The sequence below is a fragment of the Bubalus bubalis genome, chromosome 12, assembly GCF_019923935.1.
Source record: "Bubalus bubalis isolate 160015118507 breed Murrah chromosome 12, NDDB_SH_1, whole genome shotgun sequence".
In the NCBI taxonomy this organism is placed as follows: Eukaryota; Metazoa; Chordata; class Mammalia; order Artiodactyla; family Bovidae; genus Bubalus; species Bubalus bubalis.
This window is the reverse complement of record NC_059168.1, coordinates 80,630,127-80,653,432: the sequence shown is the minus strand read 5'-3', so window position 1 is coordinate 80,653,432 and position 23,306 is coordinate 80,630,127. Positions and strand designations below refer to the sequence as shown.

The following is a 23,306-nucleotide window of genomic DNA, read 5'->3' as shown; positions in this document are numbered from 1 at the left end:
TGATGCAGATTGCAGTGCGGAGACGTTCTCGAGAGAGAAATCAGAGAGCACAGCGTAAAATGCTTGACTACAGAAATCGACAAAAGACGAGGAATCACTTTGAAAGCTTTTGGAGGTTGTGTCCCTGGCCAACCAAAGCGACTCATCTGGAACTGACTTTTGCCCCCACCCCATCCGGAGAAACAGAAAGAATACGACCGGGCGAGCCCCGCTGCGCAGTGCGCATTGCGTCCCCGGAGCGCAGGGCTGGCGCCCGCCAGATCCACAACCTGCTCGGCTGCCGCAGCGCGCCGGGGCGGCGCGCCCTGCTCCGCGCCAATCCACGCTCCGGGTTTCCGCGGTCTCCGCCGCCGCGCGGAAGAGCCCCGCGGGGAGGGCGCTTCGGCGAGCCTAGTTCAGGGAGTCCCGGGAGCGCTCCTCTGCTCTGTGCCGCCTATCCAGGGCTTCCGGACCAGCGGAGCGCGTTCCTGAGCTCTGGGCTGGCCAGGTTGGCTTTGAGCTTGAGGCAGCGGCTTAGTTGTCACCACCGGGGGCCCTCACCCACCACTGGCCTTCCAAAGCCAGAGACTTGAGGAGTTTCTCTTGATCTTTGCTTAAGTAGCCTCAAGGTCTTCCAAGCTGGGCGCCCCCTACTACAGTCAGGAGTAGGCACCCTCTTAGCAATGGAGATTTGTCTATCTCCAGCTCTTTTGCCCAAAGAGATACTCTTGGTGTCCTCAGAACCGAAAGGTTAACTGCAGGTTAAAAAAAAAAAAAAGTTGCTGTACCGCAAAGTGAATCAGCTTCCTGGATGTGATAAGGTGTTTGAAGGCACTTTGCAAGTTGTAAAATTCTCTGCTTAAAAAGAAAGTCCATCTACACTGTGTAACAAAGAGTATCTTTGTTACCCCATGGACTGTAGCCTGCCAGGCTTCTCAGTCCATGGAATCTTGCCAGCAAGAGTACTGCAATGGGTTGCCATTTTCTCCTCCCAGGAATCTTCCCCACCCAGGGATCAAACCGGCGTCTCTTGCAATGGTAGGTGGGTTCTTTACTACTGAGCCATTGAGGAAGCCCCCATCTTCACTGCCCCTCCAGAATTTCCCTCTCTTGAAAACTCCCATCTGAATGAAAACCTCAAGAGGGATTTTGTTCGCTGCCTTTACCCCCAAGGTATTGAAAAATGCCTCAAGTAAGTGGGCAGGTGGTCAATGAATAATTGTTGAATAAGCAAAAGTAACAGAGAAGGCAATGGCACCCCACTCCAGTACTCTTGCCTGGAAAATCCCATGGACGGAGGAGCCTGGTAGGCTGCAGTCCCTGGAGTCGCTAGGAGTTGGACACGACTGAGCAACTTCACTTTCACTTTTCACTTTCATGCATTGGAGAAGGAAATGGCAATCCACTCCAGTATTATTGCCTGGAGAATCCCTGGGACGGGGGAATGGTGGGCTGCCGTCTATGGGGTCGCACAGAGTCGGACACGACTGAAGAGACTTAGTAGCAGCAGCAGCAAGCAAGCAAAAGTACAAACAACACACTTTAGGAAATTAATTGGGTTGAGAACATTTGAGACTTCACCTTGCTTTTCTGGTAGAGAAGCGACCAAACATTTACTGGGCACTACTACTCCTTGCCAAGTCTTCTAGGCTTTGGCTAGGACAGTCAGGATCTGGGGAGGGCTGGCAAATGTACATGTCCTTCAAAGACACAGAAGGGGGCTCTTTATAAGATGGCTTAGTCCAATCCCTCAACCCTGGATTCCCATGAGGGCTCATTGACTGCCCTTCTCTGCCCACCGCAGCCCCACCCAAAGCATATTCAATAAAATGTATTTAGTGCACAAAGAAGGCACTTATTGGTAAATGTTGGTTGATGATTAGCATGATTGGCCCAAGGTCACTCAGGACCAGGACGAGAGCTTCAGTCTCCCCCTCCCTTCAACACACAGCTTCTCCAAGGCCGTTGGGGACCACGATCATCCTGAGTAGAAGGCTTTTAGAATGCCTGGCTCCCAGGGCTCTCAGTTTAAGACCCTCGGAAGAAATGGCCCACACAAAGTGCCAACCATAAGGGTTTTCTTCAGAGTGAGCCATGGAGACAAGCTCACAGCTTGCTGGGCACGTTTCCTTCGGAGCAAGGGATATCTGCAGTTTTCTCCTTCACCTTACAAGCCTGACAAAGAGTGGGCCGGGGGCCCTCCAGGCCTGAGGGTGGCAGGAAGCAGGCTCCACGTGTCCCATTTCTGGCCTCAGCTTTCATCACCAGACTTGGCTGGTTAACCGCGGGGGCGTGGTGAGGCCAACTCGCTCAGCCAGTCCAGGTGAAGGGCTGCGCCAGTGGCCAGGCTCCCTTTTCCTATCTACTTTCCTTCCGAGTTTCTGCTAAAATCTGGAGACGTGGAATCCACTCACGGCAACTCCGAGCCTCTCCAACTGAGCATGCGCCAATGCCTGGCTGCTTTTGGTCACCGGCCCCAGCTCCCTCTGAGCTGGGCTGCGGAGCCGGAGGAGGGAGGAAGGAGGAGGGGAAAGGGGAGGGGGTGCCTGGAGAGGCGGCGGCTCGCGCGCCTGCGCATCCGGCTCCAGGGACCCTAGGTTTTCTATGGGATTCCCAGTCTGCAGCAGAGACCTACCGGAGCGTGTTGCGGCGGCGACTGGGCTTGTAAGGCGCGATCCAGGAGGGATTTAAGCAGCCCAGAGCTCCACTGGAAAAAAAAAAAAAAAAGAGCGCGAGAGAACCATACCCAGAGACGGCTTAACCGTTTATCCGAATTAAATATATATATACATACATTTATTTATAGAGAACTGTTGAGTTTTATCATTTTCGTTAAGTGACCGTGAGCAGCGCTATAACTGTAAGTGGAAAATACAATCTTCGTTGCATTTGTGCATGTGTAGTGCAGCCAATTGTCTGGGAGACGCTTTGGTTATTGTCACCTACTTGGCTTTGCATAGATACGTCTAAATGCATGGTGTGACACTAGCTTTGTTTAATGCTGGTGATCTAAACGTATACTGTTAGTCCATGGGGGACCTTTTGGAATAATGGGGGTGGGGGAAGGGGGAGTGTTTACATGCGCCGTGTTTGGGGAATTGCCTTAGGCTAGATTTAAGACAGGTGAAACTGAGGTGCTTTTTAAGTGCGTCTATACATAGGCAGATTTCCTTACACAGATTTAAGTAGCTAATGGACCGATTGTGAAGTTTTCCGGTTGCTGATAAAACTATTGAGCGGTTGCAGTCAAGTACCAACCTGTCATCCGTGGGGCTGGTGCACCATTTTTCTCACCCTGGAAGAGGAGCGAACGTGTTTGTTAAGTAAAACTGAGTGGACGAGATGGTGTGGAGACCAGGATTGGTTTCCAAAGTGGAATGTTTAGAACCACAGGGCTAGGCGCAAAATCAGCTCATTTCTCTGTTAGTGTTTAGAAATGAGAAGATGATTTTTCGGTTTTGATTTTTCATCACGATGGTGAATGGGCAGAAAAAGGAAAGATGTTCAACCACCCGGTCAGCCCGGTCTATTTTGAACAGAGTATGAGACTCGGAGCCTTTGAATGGGGACTGTCAGATCCAAACTAGTTACCTGCCTTTGCATGCTGTATTTGCATTCCAGAATGCAGGGTTGAAAAAATATAAAACCAGATGTTTTACCTTTGGTAGTGTTTCTTTAAAGGAGAAAAAGTCGTTCTGTGTTTTGAGTTAAAATGGATTGTTCCTTGCCCAGATACTGAAGAAGGGTCTTTGCAAGGTCAACCCCCTGTGGAAATCAGGGGGTCTGGGGAACTGGGGGAGGGTGCAGGAAATGGTGATGCTCTCTGTGGGTGCTCAGCACTGCAAGGAGATGCCAGAGTGAGAATACATTTTTCTAGAGTTGCCCTCCTGTCCATATTTCGGAGATCAAAATGAAGTGGAAATGCTAGTGGGTGTAGAAAAAAAAGTGTATACTATCTATGTGTCACATCTCACTTGGAGACAAGAGGACCCAGGGAGCTGTATTTCTACATATTTAATTTTTCAATTTAAAGGAATTTCACATTGAAAAAATTAAAAATGAAACTCTTGGGAAGACACATTTTTTCCTCACTACCGTTTAAACTGGCTATTGTTGTCTTTGGTGGAGGCGGCCGGGGGCAGGGGAGGGGGGATGGTGGTGGTGTAGAGGGGTCCTGCATCACTGAACACCCCACTCTTGAACACACGCTCATTAAGCTTTGGTGTTTAACCCCAGAAAATGCTGCACTGAAGCAGGTTGGCAGAATGGCATGAGGCAGGCAGACAGGAGAAGAGCATGGCCAGTGTGTGCTGAATTTCCACAGAAAAAGCAGATCCAGTTTCTAGGATGAAATGAAATACATTTTACTCCAAATAGGACAAGCCATTTTAGACTCTTGACCCTTTAGTCAGTTCAACTATTTGGAACCTTTCAAAGGAATCTACAATTTATTTAAGTGGATGAAATTTGAAGTAGAAAATTCTAGAAGATCCTCTCCTTGGAAACCTAAAGTGTAAATCATACTGCCTTCTCGGTCCCTCCTTTTTTACTCCAGGGCAGAAGGACCAGTCGTTTGTCCTAACTGAGCCATACTCCTTGTCATCAGTGAAAGTTGGATCAGCTCTCCGAATGGTGCGGGTGCAGCACTGCATTGATAAATGGGTGGAGGAGAAAGAAGGGGGAAACCTGGTGTGAAAGCTCATAGATGTTTTCTCCCAGATACCCTGGTTCATAAGGCTGAGTTATAGAGAATCGCATCGGGCAGAGACCTTCAAAAACATCTAGTCCAAACTCCTTGTTTTATAGATGAAAAAATTGAGGCCCAGAGCCGTGAAGCTAGGGGAAAGTCAATTAACTTCGAGTCTATGGAATAAAGAATTAAAGAGTAATGTTGAGGGAAAATGTTCCCTTCTCTCTGCACTTATAGCATCCTCAGTGACATCGCTGAGGTCTTAAAACAAATAATAAAACAAAAAACTCCCAGCACATCTTTTAAGAGAGTCCCAAAGGTTCATTTTTACACCACTGCACCTCTCTTTGCCTCTCTTTTTTGGTTAGGTCTCCGTCTCTTTTTTCTGTTGCCCGTCACTTCTAATATACCCACTTCATTAGATGTTTAGTCTGGCCTTTCTGGCATCTCAGTCAGTTCCTTTGGAATCCTTCGAGTTTTTGGAGAGAACTGACAAACCAATTGGAATCTTCAGCTCCCGTTTGAAAACTGTCCAGGCCCATCGCCAACCCCTCTCTGCTCTGTTCCCCAGAACCTTTCAGGGAATCCAGGCTTCTCAGACACTGCAGGCATCTCCCCTTCTGTTCTACCTGTCTCACCTCCTTCAGCTGTGCTGCAGCTGCGGGCACTGGGACCTAGCAGAGTGAGGAAGTTGCAGTGTCAACACACAGCAGGCGCTGCCAGCTCGCCTCTGGCTCCTAGAAGGCAGAACCCAAATCCAAGATGCCTAGCTGTCTCCAGCCTTCATGGAAATCCACCAGACAAAGCCACCTGCAGAGAGAGGGACTGAAGGCTGGGCTGGAAGACTGAAGGAAGACACCTGACTGTTCCTTCCTGAAGTCGGCGCTATAGAGGAGAGGAGAGCAGCTTTTTAAAGCCTTTAGAGCTTTTAAAGCACAGTCTTGCTGGACAGGGACTGCAAAGCAGGCAATAATAATACCTGCCTAATTTGCCCTCTTCTTTCCTTCTTTTTTTTATCTCTTTTCCACTCATTTGCTTTCTCTATTTCTCCCTCATATTCTCCCTTCCATACAAATTTCTTGAGTATCTGTGCCATGAAGCTCTAGGCCTTTTAAAGATAATTCAGTCATCCCTGTCCCTTCTCCCCAGGCACTCAGGAACTATCACAAATGTCCCCTTTGGGGAAATGCCAGGAATTCTTACCTGAAAAAGCTGAGAAGTTGGGGGAGGCTTGAGAAAGACAAAGTCTGAGACTCTTCCTCATTTGAGAGATAAGCTAAATACACTTGGCAAGTGTTGAAGCTCAGAAAGCAAGGTAGTGAGTTTCTCAACACATTTCCCAATTAACAATTTAACTTAACCATTTCCCTCATGGTAAACTTTTAACTGAGTTGGGATGAGCTCTGTCTTGGAGAGAGTCTGTCCCTAACTCATACTCTTGGGTCAAATGTCACCTGGCCTTGCTGTTCTGTTCTGAAAACAGCCATGTCCAAGCTAGTCTATACACCACATACCTTATACAGAGGTCAGAGACTTGTAGCTACTAAAGATGCTTTGCTTTGCTGCAGTATAAATCTCATTCTGTAATAAGACAGCATGATTAGGAATGTCCTGAGCAAGCTATAGATTTTTCTATTTCTTTTTTTCAAGCAAACATCCAGTTCTCTTTATTGGGATGTAAATAAATCTCCTAGCACTACAAAAGTATAAGTCATATGAGAGGTTTACAGTGGTCCCTAGTACTGTATGTAGGAGGGTTTTAAATAAGACAGCTATTGATAATTAAAAGCGAATTAGTTCAATCAAGTTACAGTATCATCCTTCAGATTAAAGTGTTCTGATATTAACTAATGTGGCAGCAAACGTGATCCTGAGAAAGAATCCCACTGCCAATCATCTTGCCTCTTAACTTCGAAACAACAAGAACGAACACAGTTCGTGTAATGACCGTTCTCTCCTCAAGCCCTGCCCACCCCCTTGGCTTGTGACATTCTCTTCTGAGGAGAGATGTCGGGATTTGATGAGATTCTGTCTCAACTGGGACAAAGAAAAATGAGTAATATGGAAAACATTCTAACATCGGGTTACTAACAAGTTAAATTAAATTACCTGATGACTCTGTTTAGTTGCTAAGTCATGTCCGACTCTTTGTGACCCCGTGGACTGTAGCCCACCAGGCTCCTCTGTCCATGGGATTCTATAGGCAAGAATACTGGAGTGGGTAGGTTTTCTATTTGGGTTGCATGTATATATAGATTCCAAACCTTGCTGAGGAGCTCCCTGTGGAATTTCATAGACTGACAGTATAATATCAATATCAAATGCGTGGTTTCCTAGTTTGCAAGAGCAAAATATGTTTAATGTCATTCCGAAGGTCTTTTTCTTTGTGTTGAGTGATTTTTATGTTTCTACGATTAGCAATTATTTAGGAAGATAGAAAGGCTCTCCTCATAGAGGTGATCACATGCCGTTGATCTAAGGTTGAAATTGACAAAGTCCATCTCAGTTACATTATTAGATGTAAATATATTAATTTTCTTAAGTATCAAATGGCACAGAGATAAGTGAACAAATGGTTGATATTTCTACTATGTTGGTGGTTAATTCACATAATTTATAGAGTATGTGAACTGGATGGGATCCATATAAATTACCTAATCCATCCCTTCAATACATAAAAAATTGTAGTATAGTAAGGAACATTTTCCTGGAGGAGGGCATGGCAAACCACTCCAGTATTCTTGCCTAGAGAATCCCATGGACAGAGGAGCCTGGCAGGCTATGGTTCATAGGGTCACAAGGAGTCAGACACAACTGAAGTGACTGAGCAAGGAACATTTTATCTTAAAGACATATCTGCAATGTGAAAACACATTGCACAAGAGCAGAGATTTTAATGATCTTTTTCATATTTCCACAAAATCTATACAATGTCCTTTATAATAGATACTCTGTAATATTTCTCAATTAACTATTTTAATAAGATTCAGTTACATAAACCTTGTTAATTATGTCAAGAAATTAAATCATGTATACTAAAAGCATGGCTTCTCTCATAGCTCAGTTGGTAAATCATCTGCCTGCAATGCAGGAGACCCGGTTTGATTCCTGGGTTGGGAAGATCCCCTGGAGAAGGAAATGGCAACTCACTCCAGTATTCTTGCCTGGAGAATCCCATGGACACAGGAGCCTGACAAGCTACAGTCCACGGGATTACAAAAGTTGGACACAACTTAGTGACTGAACCACCACCACCATTAAAAGCATGCACAAAATTAAAATTGCTTTAAGTATCTATGTTACTAAAAGGAAAATCTAAACTAAAAGTTATTTTATAATTTATTTTCAATAAGGACATAAAAGCACTATGCTAATACCTTTAAGCATGCTTTTTAATGTACTTACGGAGTATACTCCCTTGTATCTCTTCATAGGTAAAAATGTAAATTATTTTATGTATTTACAAGAATTGATATCAATATGTCAAAAAGGGAGTATAAACCTACACTGTAGTAGATATGTATACCACGTATTTAAATCATGATTCTCTTGAGCTATGGAATCATTTTAATGTGTTCACACTGTGAAGGGACCATAACACTGGATTTCTCATTTACAGTTTGTTTCTAAAGATAGCTTATGCTCTCTTAAGTGAATCAAAATACTTTGAGTTGCTTCCAGCTTCATTCATTGAGAACTCCACAAATGGAATCTTAGGGGTACTTTAGAAACTGCTTAATGAATGAAATAGATATGCAATAGAAAATTACTGAGGAATCCTCAAAGAGGTTTGACACCTTAATAACAAGGTTCTATGAATACATTAAAGATGCTCTATACCCTTATCAGCTGACTTAAAGCATGCAAGTCGGGTAATTTGTTGGTGATTCTTTTGTTTCACTCTGGATTTCTCCGTTGCCTTCCTTAACTGCATTTCTAACACAGATGACCTGATGTGTAGCCATCAATCTTTTTTTTTAAAAACAGTGCACTGCATTTCTAACCATTTGTTGGATTATTTTCAGGTGAACAACGTATTTCCTTTTGTTCTAAATTACATTTAAGATTTGGAATATTCTCATTCACCAGCAACCTTCAAGCTCATTGTATCTAATGCAATAATTGCAGAACTTTTTATAGAAAATAAGACTCTCAAAAAGAGTTCATTTTTATGAAACATTGCTCATAAAAGGCAACATGTTAACAAATAAGCTAAATTTACTTTCAATTTTTATATATCTATAGAATGAATATGACTTTTGTTTATTCTTGTTCATATAAGGACTTTTCTAAGAAATATGTCCCTTTAAATGTATTTTTTTCTCTTTTCTTTGGATCTTATTTATTATCTCTCAGGCTCTGAAAGACTGTGAACTTTTGAAGAGCTGAATGTAAATAGATTTTTTGCAAATTATTAACATGTTCAATGTGCTTTGCAGCCTTGGTAAATTTTTTCCAGTACGAACAACTAGATCCTAATATTTCTGCTGTTTCATAGTTTAGAATGTTTATTGCAGTTGAAAGCTTCTCAGAATAGTAGATTTTGATGCTGCTAGAGTCTTGTGTTTTACATTTTGCCTTGGTTTTATTAATTTGTGATTAGTGTATTTATTTTTGACTTATTGAAACCCAGTCTTAAATTATGAGTGAAATCTCCCATTGGAGGCCCATTAAGGATTATTAATAAAGTTGACATGCTTATTAATATATCTTATTTTTAATGTGTGGAATAGTGCTGTACAAGTTTGATTTTCAATTAGCAACTTCTGTTCTGGAGTTTTTTGGCTTTTGATGTTATGAGCTAATGAAAGACTATCAATTTTGTTTATTCCAGAAGTTCAAGTGTTTCTGAAATTTATACATAAGGTGTGTGGTATATGCTTTCTTGTTCATATGGGAAATTTTATGAAAAATGAAAAAGAAATTGTGAAATGAGTTTAAATTCTAAACAAAATTGTTAGTTTTTCTTTTAACTGTTTATAAAGATATTTATTCCTCAGAGTGAGATGAAAACCATCCATGCAATCTTCTGCCATTTTTAATTAGTAAATGGAAAAATTCCTCAATTCTCACAGTTTCAATTGGCTCAAAAGAAATTATGAAAGTGTAAAAGGAGTTTTCAAGCTAGATACACTTAGATAAAAATCACTAATTCCACAGTTTATTAGTTCTAGGACCTTGAATATATTGTTTAACCTGTCAAGCTCAGTTTCCATTTAAAATTCGATTCTTGAACAGAAATAGAAGACTATGTATTAAAGAATATAATATAATGCCTCATTATTGAATATGTGCAATTAATGATAGTCATTATCATTACTGTCATTTATTTTATCAGAAATTAATGGTTCATAAACCACTTTAGTCTCTGAGTTATAGTAATCCCACTCGGAATCTCTGAATAAGAAATTGAGCTATGACCAATGCACAGTTAACAGTGCTTAACCTACCTTGTAAAAAAAACATCCATTAAGTAAGTGTGCCAAGCACTGTGTAGTCACTGGAATCAATATTAAATAAGTTACAATCTCAGCCTTCAAGGAATTTATGCCTAATGAGGAAGGTAAGTGCAGTTCAGTAAGTTAAGTGAAACAAAAATATGGTATAGATGCATAAAGGAAATAATTTGTAGAAGAAATGCCTACACTGAGACCTTATTCTCATTCTTATTTCTTTCATTCTTTCCTTAAATGCATCTCCTTTCATTATACTGTTTCTTTGCCATTATTTCCCTACCATAAAATACCAACATATAATTGGACACAACAGAATATGGAACCAAGAAAATATTTTTAAGCTTGTTTCCTTATTGAATACATTTTAAGGTCATCTATTAATTATTTTCCAATGTAGCTAAATAATGTGGCCCTTGTTTCCCACCCAAACCTCCAGATGGTCATTGAAACTCAGTGAAAAAAGAGCCTTGCCTTTGGTTTAAATATTATACAATGATACTTCTATCCTTTAATACCTTCCAAAAAAGAGCTTTCTATCTGATACTCTCTGTGCTAAATGCTAAGTTGCTTCAGTCGTGTCTGACTCTGCAACACTATGGAGTCTGTAGCCCGCCAGGCTCCTCTGTCCATGGGGATTCTCCAGGCAAGAATACTAGAGTGGGTTGCCGTGCCTTCCTCCAGGGGATCTTCCTGACTCAGGGATCAAATCTGTGTATGCCACACTGGCAGGCGGATTCTTTACTACTGAGCCTCCAGGGAGGCCCACACATACGTGTGTGTGTGTGTGTGTGTGTGTGTGAAAGTCACTCAGTCATGTCCGACTCTTTGTGACCCCATGGACTGTAGCCTGCCAAGGAAGCCCACACATACACATACATAAATCCAAAATGGCCTTAGCTATCTTCAGCTCTTCTAAGAGCTTTTTCACTTCTCCTCAGCTTTTTCCTCCGTTCTCCCTCTATTTCCTGCCCCACTTACTAGGAAAACTCAAGTATATTTCTTACCTGGAGTTAAAGAGATATCTTTTTCTCCTTTTGAAGTCTGTAACAAAGTTGCACCTAAATTCTGAGGCTCTTTTCTGTAGGAGGAGTATTGTATGATTCACAGAATTAGGTAGGAGTTTTGATTCTAATTAATTTGGGGGCTTTTTTTTCTCATTTTTGAAATGGGGTCATATATCTACCTTGGTACTAATATGTGTGTGTGTGTGTGTGTGTGTGTTTGTGTCTGTACCTCACATGTATATGTATACCACTTAAAGAACACACCTGCCACTGCAGGAGACATAAGAGACGCAGGTTCAGTCCCTTGGTTGGGAAGATCCCTTGAAGGAGGGCATGGCAACCCAGTCCAGTATTCTTGCCTGGAGAATCCCATGGACAGAGGAGCCCGGGAGACTACAGACCATAGTCACAAAGAGTTGGACATGACTGATGCATGCACCCACGCACACCACTTAAAAGAGGTTCAGTTCAGTTCAGTCACTCAGTCGTGTCCGACTCTTTGCGACCCCATGAATCGCAGCACACCAGGCCTCCCTATCCATCACCAGCTCCTGGAGTTCACCCAAACTCATGTGCATCTAGTCGGTGATGCCACCCAGCCATCTCATGCTCTGTCGTCCCCGTCTCCTCCTGCCCCCAATCCCTCCCAGCATCAGGGTCTTTTCCAATGAGTCAACTCTTCGCATGAGGTGGCCAAAGTACTGGAGTTTCAACTTTAGCATCAGTCCTTCCAATGAACACTCAGGACTGATCTCCTCTAGAATGGACTGGTTGGATCTCCTTGCAGTCCAAGGGACTCTCAAGAATCTTCTCCAACACCACCGTTCAAAAGCATCAATTCTTAGGTGCTCAGCTTTCTTCACAGTCCAACTCTCACATCCATACATGACCACTGGAAAAAACCATAGCCTTGACTAGATGGACCTTTTTTGGCAGAGTAATATCTCCGCTTTTCAATATGCTATCTAGGATTGTCATAACTTTCCTTCCAAGGAGTAAGCGTCTTTTAATTTCATGGCTGCAGTCACCATCTGCAGTGATTTTGGAGCCCCAAAATATAAAGTCTGACACTGGTTCCATTCAACCATCTCATCCTCTGTCGTCTCCTTCTCCTCCTGCCCTCAATCTTTGCCTGCATCAGGGTCTTTTCCAAGGAGTCAGTGCTTCACATCAGGTGGCCAAAGTATTGGAGCTTCAGCATCAGTCCTTCCAGTGAATATTCAGGACTGATTTCCTTTAGGATGGACTGGTTGGATCTCCTTGCAGTCCAAGGGACTCTCAAGAGTCTTCTCCAACACCACAGTTCTAAGGCATCAATTCTTCAGCACTTAGCTTTCTTTATGGTCCAGCTCTCATATCCATATATGACTACTGGAAAAACCATAGCTTTGACTAGATGGACCTTTGTTGGCAAAGTAATGCCTCTGCTTTTTAATATGCCGTCTAGGTTTGTCATAGGTTTTCTTCCAAGGAGCAAGTGTCTTTTAATTTCATGGCTGCAGTCATCATCTGCAGTGATTTTGGAGCCCAAGAAAATAAAGTCTGTCACTATTTCCATTGATTTATAATGCTCTTCATAAATCTTGTCAGAGGATATCTGCCGACTTTTAATTATCTTTCAACCTTCGTACTCTCCCTCCTCTACCTTTTCCTCCAAGGTGCCTTGAGTGTGTTTTAAACATTCTAATGACATCCTTACTTCACTTCTTTGCTTCAGGTCTAGCACTATCACTTCTATATTTTTGGTCCAACTAATGTCCATCAAATAACATCAAATAAATGGTAGAAAGGGAGCCCTCAGTGGAGTACATAATACCTGTTGCAGAGCATGTTCATGCCAGGGTTGGCCTCTCAGAGCCTTCGTTTGTTGAGCATTTGTAGAAGTGTATACTGATGTCAGTTAGCTAGGAGCTGAGAACGGCTCTCAAAGTGGGGGTGAGGGAGAGGTGCACCTACATACAGATACATAAATACATACATACTTACATGCATGATAGACACACAGTAAGCTCAGTATGTTGTCATAGGTTGTTTTACATTTTAAGGAAAAGATTGAAGAGCAAATAACTATATAATAAATCAGCACTTTTGAGATGGCATTAAAAGGAAGGCCTTGTTGAAAGTCTTCCCATTCTAGGTGAAGTGGCAGATTTGAAAGTGAAGGAGGTTTTAAGGCTTCCCAGGTGGTGCGGTGGTAAAGAAACTGCTGCCTACGCAGATGTGATTCTGCTCTCTGCTGTCTGCCAGTGCAGATAGGAGACGCGGTTCAGTCCCTGGGTCAGGAGGAACCCCTGGAGTGGGAAATGGCAACCCATTCCTGGGAAGTCCCAAGAACAGAGGAGTCTGGAGGGCTACAGTCCATGTGATCAAACAGTCAGACACAACCAAGCACTCACACGTTAAGGACATTTTAGACTTTGTTTGTTTAAAGAAATATTTCCAAAATACTAATAGTTATTTCCCCTCGAAGAGTCTTGTGGAAACCCTTTTTGACGTAGATAATGTTTCCAACATCCTAGTCTTAAATTATTTTCAGTGCATATTTTCATATTAATAGTAAGTCTGAGTGGTCCTGTTGTGAAGACCCAGCATATGTTTCGTTTGCTTAACCTCATGTTTCCAAACTTTTTTGCACTGGGAAGTTATGTTAAAATGCACTTGTTAACCATCTCATTGTGGTTCTGAAGAACCCAATTGGAAAAGAAGGACAAAAACTGAAGTATGTAGTGAAAGGTACTTTCGGAGAAGGAGCCATTAATTGTGTCTTTTAGGTATCAAAGTTGTGTTTTAGGTATCATAAGTGTGAAGTCTTGCAAGAGTTACTTTACTTTTCTGAGTTCTAGTTTTGTCATTTAAAAATAAATATGAGATTTTCTGCCTTCCCTTCTCTGATTAGGAGTTTATTGTGAAATTGAAATGACTTTGAACATACGCTATAATCTGGATCGTGCCAAGTAAGGGTAAGAGACTTATGATTATTATTCAACTTTAGAATTTTAGTTTATCTTTTATTTTAAAAAGATAAATTGAGAATCAGAGTACTGATCTGGTGCAAATCATTGCAATGAGATTATATCTACTAAAAGAAGTCCCTTGCCCCCTATCCTCCCCTACCTCAGTATAAAATGGTAAACATATGGTAACTGTAACTAGGTTTTCACACAGTAAAATTGAAAAGGTGATTTTAAAATAAAATAAATCTGGAGGGAAAAATCAAATTATTTAAAATTTTAGGCACATCGACTTCTGGTTTTTTCCCTCAGGATTTCTCATGTAGTTGAGCCCACAGTGTTTCTCAGTGGAGTAAGCATGTTCCAATTTTCAGAGACACTCTTGTGGAAAGAGAGGCAACCGTGGCCATGCCCAAGTGTTTGTTCCAGCAGACAAGCTTTGGCAATAAGACTTTTATCCTAATGGAATAAAGAGGTCTGTGAGAGTCACTGGGCCTTACGTTCTTGAATGCAGCATGTAGAACTGAACAATGCAAGGACGGGGAAAAATGACCGAAGAAACAAAAGAGACCCATATATGTCTGAGTCCAAAGAGAATCCATTTTGAACAAGGTCTGTGCCTCTCAGTGCAGGCCAGCAGGAGCCATGACTTCCCCTCAGGGACAATGGAAATCATTTCTCATGAGTTTCCACAACCCTGATTATCAAAATCTGATTCTTTCCTTGGAATCCTCCCCTAGTCGTCTTTAGCCAAGAGTTTTCTCTCAGGCTTCTTACCACATCTGAGCTCATAGTTACTTGTGTATGTGACAGTTCTCCAGGAACTGGAAGTTCCTTGAAAGGAAATCTGCCTGATAAATTTTTAGGTCCCCTCTAGAGAGGTGTACCACTGGAGGGCGGTTGAATAGGGGTGGTAGCATGTCAAGTGTATGTTGCCCCATTAATAAGTTGTAAAGAGTGGCAATCACCAGTCAGGCGCTATTAAAGAGTTCGCAAACACCTAGGGTTATGAGAAGCAGCATTTGGGCGTCTGACTCATAAAGGGTGTTGACGGCTAGGTTACACAGTACCTGTAAGAGTAAGACCGCCCATTTCCTATATAACGTCCTTTTCTTGGCCCCTCCCTGGAGCAGCAGAGTAAACAGTGGAAGAGGGAAGTGAGCAGAATAAAGAACAGATTACAATCTCCTCTTCTGCTTACTTCAAAATTGAGCTGAGAAAGGAGAGACTAGGTTGGATATATAGTGGAAATTTGCAGTTAAATTAGACTGAGCTTTTTAATACCTACTTTTCTGATACCTAAAAGTTACTTGGAAAGATACAGATGAGCCCAATATATCATACTGGAATGGGAAAGGGAGGCACAGTTAGAGCATATTTGAGGAAGAGATGAGAAAATAAAGCTATATAACCAATCCATTCGACAAACTGGTTATAAAAGAAACAATACAAAATGGCATATGATTCATCCATAAAGCAAGAGGTATAGGTCAGGATTGCTGGTGTACGTGTTAGAAAGAAGAAACTGGTATGAATTCGAGTGACAAGAAAATGGTCTGGATCCAGATCACCAATGGTTCAGGAGAAATGGGAAAAGAATGACTTCCAAAGAGGTGCTCTGTAGATATCCAAGTACACAGAGCACTTGTATCATTCATCTTTGGCTCATAACCAAGATTAGATTCATCTGAATATTGAAGTTATCTCTAAGCTAATTTCAGGAGAGCAAGGAAATGAAAGCAAAGATCATTTATACTTGGTAATAACATTAAATAGTAATGGTGTAAAGAATTTAAAGTGTATATGACACTGTTTTGGCTATTGACACGTTACTTCATTGAATCCACATTACAGGTCTGCAAGGTAAGCTTCATTTTATGACCAAGAAGCTCTGTCTCAGAAAGTAATTTTTTCAAGGTCACACATCTACTAAGTGATAAAGGTGTTATTTAAACTAAAGGCTCTCTCTATCTATCTTTTTGTAGTTGTTTAGTTGCTAAGTTGTGTCCAAGTCTTTGCAACCTCATGGACTGTAGCCTGCCAGGTTCCTCTGTCCACGGGATTTCCCAGGCAAGAATACTGAATTTGCCATTTCCTGCTCCAGGGGATCTTCCTGACCCAGTGATCAAACCCATGTCTCCTTCTTTGGCAGGCAGATTCTTTCCCCCAGGAAAGCCTGCCTATCTACATAAGGCTTTTTTTGGTCTTTTTTTTTTAAAGCTTTTTATTATGGAGAGCATACACATTTGAAGAGAATGATATAATGACTCTTATGTACCCATCACTCAATTTTAACCACCAAGAGTCACTTTGCTTCACTTCTATACCCATACTTCCCCCTCCAATAGTTTAGTTTGAACAAATTATGACACTATGTCATTGCATCTATAAATATTCAAATATGTATCTGTAAGGAGTCTTTGAAACACGTCCACAGTACTGTTATATACCCCCAAAAGTATTTAATGTCATCGAATATCTAGTCAGTGTTCAAAGCTCATAAGCATTATTATAATTTATTTGAATCAGGATCTAGATAAGGTCTACACATCCCAGTTGGCTAGTAGACAGCTGCTGCTGCTGCGAAGTCGCTTCAGTCGTGTCCGATGCTGTGCCACCCCATAGACGGCAGCCCACCACGCTCCTCTGTCCCTGGGATTCTCCAGGCAAGAATACTGGAGTAGGTTGCCATTTCCTTCTCCAATGCATGCATGCATGCTCAGTCGCTTCAGTCGTATTCGACTCTGTGCGACCCTATGGACACCAGTCCACCAGGCTCCTCTGTCCACGGGATTACCTAGGCAAGAATACTGGAGTGGATTGCCATTTCCTTGTCCAGTAGACAGCAGCCTGTTTTATATAAAACATTTATATAAGACATGTTTCTCACTAGAGGAAACTATGTTATGGATAAAAGAGACATGGCTTCAAATTTGAGCGTAGTTGCTCTGAACAAGTTATCTAACTTTTGAAACGTAAAAATTATGTTCCTGAGATTAGTTGCAAGGTTTAATAGCATAATGTTTTTGAAAGTGCTTAGAACAATCTCTGGCATGTACAAATATTTTAGTGAATTTTAGTCTCCTTTCCTTAAAAAAATTTAAAAGAAAAAGATAGTATACTAGGCCAAGAAACTTGAGGAAACTTCTTGGAGTGCTTTGACTACTGACCCTTGTGGTCACTCCCATTTTGCTTCTGGATGTAAATTTGACCACAGCTGTCCCATAATGGCTGATGACTAACAGCTCTGAATCCTCCTCACTGGCATGTTTCATGTGGTTTCCCACATGAAGAGGAAGGAAATTTGTGAGTTTAAAATGATCTCAAGTTCAAAAAAAATGAAATGTTACAAGCTATTATCATATCAATTAAAAGTAATAGGAAAAAATTAAAATATGATATCATGTTAGCAGAGGTTAATTTTGCATAAGTAGCATAATTAAAAAAACAAATAGAGGCAATTAAAATGATTCAGGTTTGAATTTACTTTTTGTTCTTATGAACTTGGGCAAGTCACTTCATTCCTCGAGATCCCAGTTTCCTAGGGTATAAAATAAAAATTCTGAATAAGATAATCAAAATAATCTAAAGATCAGACATCAGCAACATGGGAAAATGGAAATAATATTGGGCAATAAAACCAAATCTGAATTCTGACTTTACCATTTAATGGCTGTGTGGCCTTAGGCAAATAATTTAATCTCTCTGAACCTCAGTCTTCTCAGTTGTTAAATAAAAATTATAGCTGCTCACAAAATTGTTGTGAAAACCAGAGATTATACGTACATTTTAAATGACTAGCAGAAACCAAGCATTTAATTGACACTCAGTTTTTTAATAATGAAGTAGTATTTGCTGTTCTCAAAGAGTTTTTCATTTAAATTGAGAAAATTGAATGAATTCATAATCAAGAAGCATAGAACTGAGTACAGCTGGCAGGCCATCTCCTGAATTGAGTACATCTAAAGCCATTTGTGAAGTTAACAGGTACTTTATCTAGAACACGATGTTTGAATTCAAAACATTATATTTATAAAAGCTTATAGCCCAGTGACAGTAACATAATGTTCTTATAGTGCTTATGCCTGCTTATTTAGAAAATATTAAGTAAGCAGTTTTTTTCTGTGTCATGTGAGAACCAGAGGTTTCTGGTGAAGAGTATTCAGATTTTTGTAATAGGTCTATAAGGTTATACATCTGTGAATTGAAACTCACTAAGAGGTGATATCATGCTGATAGAAGGAAGGCTAGAAAATCATACAGCATTCCAGCTAGTTTATCTGAAGTGTAGTTACTGATTTCTATGGTCAGTAGCCAAGAATCACATTATTTCTCTGAATTTGAATCTAATTTGGACACCACTGATTGTTATCATGGTGACTGAGTTTGCGTCATTGTAACAGCGAGAATATTCCAGTTTTGTGGTTGTCTTAGATTAGATATGAGTGCAGAATTTTTCTTTTTTAATTAAGTGCAGACAGAGACTGCTTTTTTCTTTCAAAAGACTTTTTAAATCTAATTTTAAAAATTCATTTGACAAAACTCCAAAAACTAGAACTAAAGAGGGTTACTGTCGGCATTCCAGATAACTCACCAAACAAATAACCACACTTCAAGCTGCTACTCATATGACAGCTCTTAAATGAGCTTCATTGAAAGCCAGGACTTTGCTCTTTTAAAGTACTTTTTCTGAGCAAAAACAATAATACTTTCTCACTGTAGAAAATTTAGAAAGCAAAACCCAGAAAAAACAGAATCAGAAAAGAAAAGAAAAATCAGAGGAAAGAATAAAAATCACTTACAGTCTATTATTTATAGGTTATAGTTTCCTCCTTTACAAATATTTTTTTCTAATTGATACTACTCGTCTCTTTAAAATTTGTATTCTGCTTTTTTTCCCCTTAACACCACCTTTGCAATTAAAACTGTTCACAAATGTAATTTTTAAAAAAGATTTAGTTATTTATTTTTGGCTGTGCTGGGTCTTTGTTGCTACCTGCAGGCTTTCTCTAGTTGCAGCAAGAGGGGGCTACTCTCTAGGGCGGTGCACAGGCTTCTCATCGCAGTGGCTTCTAGTGTTGCAAAGCCTGGGCTCTAGACCCTTGTGGGCTTAGTTGCTCCGTAGCATTTGGGATCTTCCTGGACCAGAGATCAAATCTATGTCCCCTGCATTGTCAGTCAGATTCTTAACCACTAGACCACTAGGGAAGCCCCACAGATGTAATTTTAAGACATTACACTCCACCATATGCATAGAGAAGATTTGCTTCAGTGTTCTCTTATTCTTACACTTTTAACTTTTTAAAGACCACTGAAGGGAGCATCTTGCCTGGAGAATCCCAGGGACCAGGGAGCCTGGTGAGCTGCCGTCTATGGGGTCGCACAGAGTTGGACACGACTGAAGTGACTTAGCAGCAGAAGGGAGCATCTTGTGCACAAACTTCACTGCCTTTTTAAGAATGGACTGGACAATGTCCTTGGTATACATTTCCAGGCATCACTAACAGAATGAGTAATTTCTTTGAATGTAGGCTTTTCTGCTTGGTGACAGAGAATGGGACTCTGGAGAAACAGTAGGCCTGAGGAGTCATAATGTTAAATAGTTTGTGGAAAATTCACCTAGACTAGCTTGTAGTTTGGGGAGACTACTTTATGAGCAGATAGCTGTATTCCTTTCAGAAGTTCTGAAAAACCTCTTCTGATCAAAACGTTCCTGAAATGTCATTACGTATGTCACTTTGTTTTGAAGCAGGAAATAGGAGAGAGAGCCATTTCTAGGCTAAGATCCCAGAACATTGTTTGATTACCGTTTTTAATAGCATGCTTTGCCTTTATTATCATTATGACTGCTATTGCCACTATCATTATCATCCTCTTCATCATCATTTCCAGTAGTCCCCTTCCTAACCCATCTGGGAATTCCAAGAAAGCAGACACAGGGCCTCAGTAATCTTTGGCTCTCTCACAAGGCCGTACACCTACGAGGACATAGTTAGGGGCTTTAAAACAGAATTCACCCGTATTTGTTTTAGCTTAAATAAATCTCTGAGTTTTTCTCTTGAAAGCAAGTTTTGTTCGAAGAAACAAAATAGCAGACTGTTAGGCTCCCGGAAGGTGGTGAATAACATTTCCTGCATTCAGAATTTGTTCTGTTCCAGGCCAGGCCTATGCCCCATTTTGACACTCCCAGGACCTCTTAATAGGCAGAATTTCTCTTACTCATACAGCAGACACCTCTTGCGCTTTTACCATATGCCAGGGATCCAGTTTGATCCCAGGAATACAAAGATCTTTAAGACAAATTTCTGTCTTCAAGAAGCTCATGATCTAAAGCAGCAGTTAAATGAAGTGGGCTATATGTTAAAGGAGTGTTAAAATGATGATATTTTGTTCAAACAGAATACTTGCCTAGAATCTCTACCTTTTAAAACATTGTTGTTGTTGTTCAGTCGCTAAGTCATCTCTGACTCTTTGCGACCCCATGGACTGCAGCATGCCAGGTTTCCCTGTCCTTCACTATCTCCTGGAGTTTGCTCAGATTCATGTCCATTGAGTCTGTGATGCTATCTAACCATCCCATCCTCTGCCCCCCTCTTCTCCTTTTGCCTTCAATCTTTCCCAACATCAGGGTCTTTTCCAATGAGTCAACTGTTCGCATCAGGTAGCCAAAGGATTGGAGCTTCAGCTTCAACATCAGTCCTTCAAATGAATATTCAGTGTTGATTTCCTTTAGGATTGACAGGTTTGATGTCCTTGCAGTCAAAGGGGCTCTTCAAGAGTTTTCTCCATCACCACAGTTCAAATGCATCATTTCTTTGGCACTCAGCCTTCTTTATGGTCCAACTCTCACATCCATACATGACTACTGGAAAAACCATTGCTTTGACTGTACAGACCTTTGTTGGCAAAGTGATGTCTTTGCTTTTTAATACACTGTTTAGGTTTGTCATAGCTTTCCTTCCAAGGAACAAGTGCCTTTTAATTTCTTGGCTGCAGTCACCATCCACACTGATTTTGAAGCCCAAGAAAATAATATCTGTCACTGCTTCCACTTTTAAAACATAGTGTGGATAAACTGGCCAACATAAGCACATACATGGTTTCATGTGGTTCAAGTTTCATTAATTTGGCACCCTTGGTGTAAAAGAAAAACTCCTGGATCCTGATTTTTGCTATCATTTTAAGGTGTTTTTTTTTTTTTTTTTTAAAGATTGCTGTACCAAATGCAAGTGGTGTGAAAACTCAACTTTTATGAACCTATATTTTTGCATCAGTTATTATAAGAACTATATTTATTAAAGTGACTAGTCTAATAAAATGAATTATAAGCTAATGCCAGTTCATCACTTCTTAAATCAGTTAGAACATTAAAAGTGATAGGCAGATGTCGGTGGCAGATGGAAAAATCATGTCATTAGTGTTACATAGACCTGAAGTCAAACCCAGCATTACCACTGGCTAGTTGCAGCATCTTCTGTTTCCTTGCTTGGAAATGGAAAGTCTATCTTGTATTGTCCTCATAAAGATTAAATCAGTTTATGTATGAAGCATATGTAGGACAGAGCTGGGAATAGAAGGAATGTGCAATATCAGATAATTATTATCATTAATGTTTACAGCGATAATGTGAATAATTAAGGTCCCTAGGTTCTTCCAGGACTTATTTGCACAACAAAGCTTTTAGACTCAACTTCTATGTAATTCACCAGTGTATTCTCAAAACCAAATCCAGTGATTAGCATATATAGCATAGATGCTCAATTAATATGGATTAAATGAATCAAAGAACCCCAAGAAATCTAAGAGATGGAATAGGGAAGTGGTAATTTCTGGTTATATGGGGAAGATATATCAGGGGCAAAAGAACCTCACATTCTCCAGTGTTTACTCATCAGAGTTCTTTCCACTTGTCACAGTCTTACACCTTATGATGTTCAAATGTTCTGAAACTCCCCACAGTTAATTCAGCAAAGAAGGGGAAAAGAGGAAGAGCCGCCTTTTCAGGTGTGCAGTGTTTGCAAACACTTGTAGCACGCTCCCTCTGTGCCAAGGACTGTGTAGATGCTTTACTTTACATACATATTATCTCATGCATTTTCACAATAATTCAGTGAAATGTCTGTACTTTAGATGAAGAGATTAGTATTTACAGGGATTGATTAATTAACATAAAGTCATAAAGTTTGTAACTGTTGGCTCTTAGACCCAAACAGATCTCTGCTCTTTCTACTTACTTTACTACATTGCTTTTCTCTTCACTATGTTACTTTTACATGAAGTACCATCCCTCTGCTTCATCAATTCATTCATTCTTTCAACAAATACCTGTTGAAGGCACCTATCATTTGCCTAATACTAAATGTACAGGTCAACACTGAAATCAGATTGATTATATTCTTTGCAGCCAAAGATGGAGAAGCTCTATACAGTCAGCAAAAACGAGACAGGGAGCTGACTGTGGCTCAGATCATGAACTCCTTATTGCCAAATTCAGACTTAAACTGAAGAAAGTAGGGAAAACCACTAGACCATTCAGGTATGACCTAAATCTAATCCCTTATGATTATACAGTGGAAGTGAGAAATAGATTTAAGGGCCTAGATCTGATAGATAGAGTGCCTGATGAACTATGGAATGAGGTTCATGACATTGTACAGGAGACAGGGATCAAGACCATCCCCATGGAAAAGAAATGCAAAAAAGCAAAATGGCTGTCTGGGGAGGCCTTACAGATAGCTGTGAAAAGAAGAGAAGGGAAAAGCAAAGGAGAAAAGGAAAGATATAAGCATCTGAATGCAGAGTTCCAAAGAATAGCAAGGAGGGATAAGAAAGCCTTCCTCAGTGATCAATGCAAATAAATAGAGGAAAACAACAGAACGGGAAAGACTAGAGATCTCTTCAAGAAAATTAAAGATACCAAGGGAACATTTCATGCAAAGATGGGCTCGATAAAGGACAGAAATGCTATGGACCTAACAGAAGCAGAAGATATTAAAAAGAGATGGCAAGAATACACAGAAGAATTGTACAAAAAAGGTCTTCATGACCCAGATAATCACAATGGTGTGATCACTCACCTAGAGCCAGACATCTTGGAATGTGAAGTCAAGTGGGCCTTAGAAAGCATCACTATGAACAAAGCTAGTGGAGGTGATGGAATTCCAGTTGAGCTATTTCAAATCCTGAAAGATGATGCTGTGAAAGTGCTGCACTCACTATGGCAGCA

The 23,306-nt window shown here is 40.7% G+C and overlaps 1 protein-coding gene across 1 annotated transcript in view; it reads left to right on the top strand.

The window, feature by feature from the left end:
- The first annotated feature begins 2,514 nt into the window (after positions 1-2,514).
- Positions 2,515-23,306, top strand: part of VSNL1 (visinin like 1) — a 120,590-nt gene continuing 99,798 nt past the window's right edge. Inside the window, exon 1 of the mRNA XM_006051878.4 lies at positions 2,515-2,839. The gene's annotated coding sequence lies outside the window, so the exon portion shown is untranslated. The remainder of the gene's footprint in view (positions 2,840-23,306) is intronic.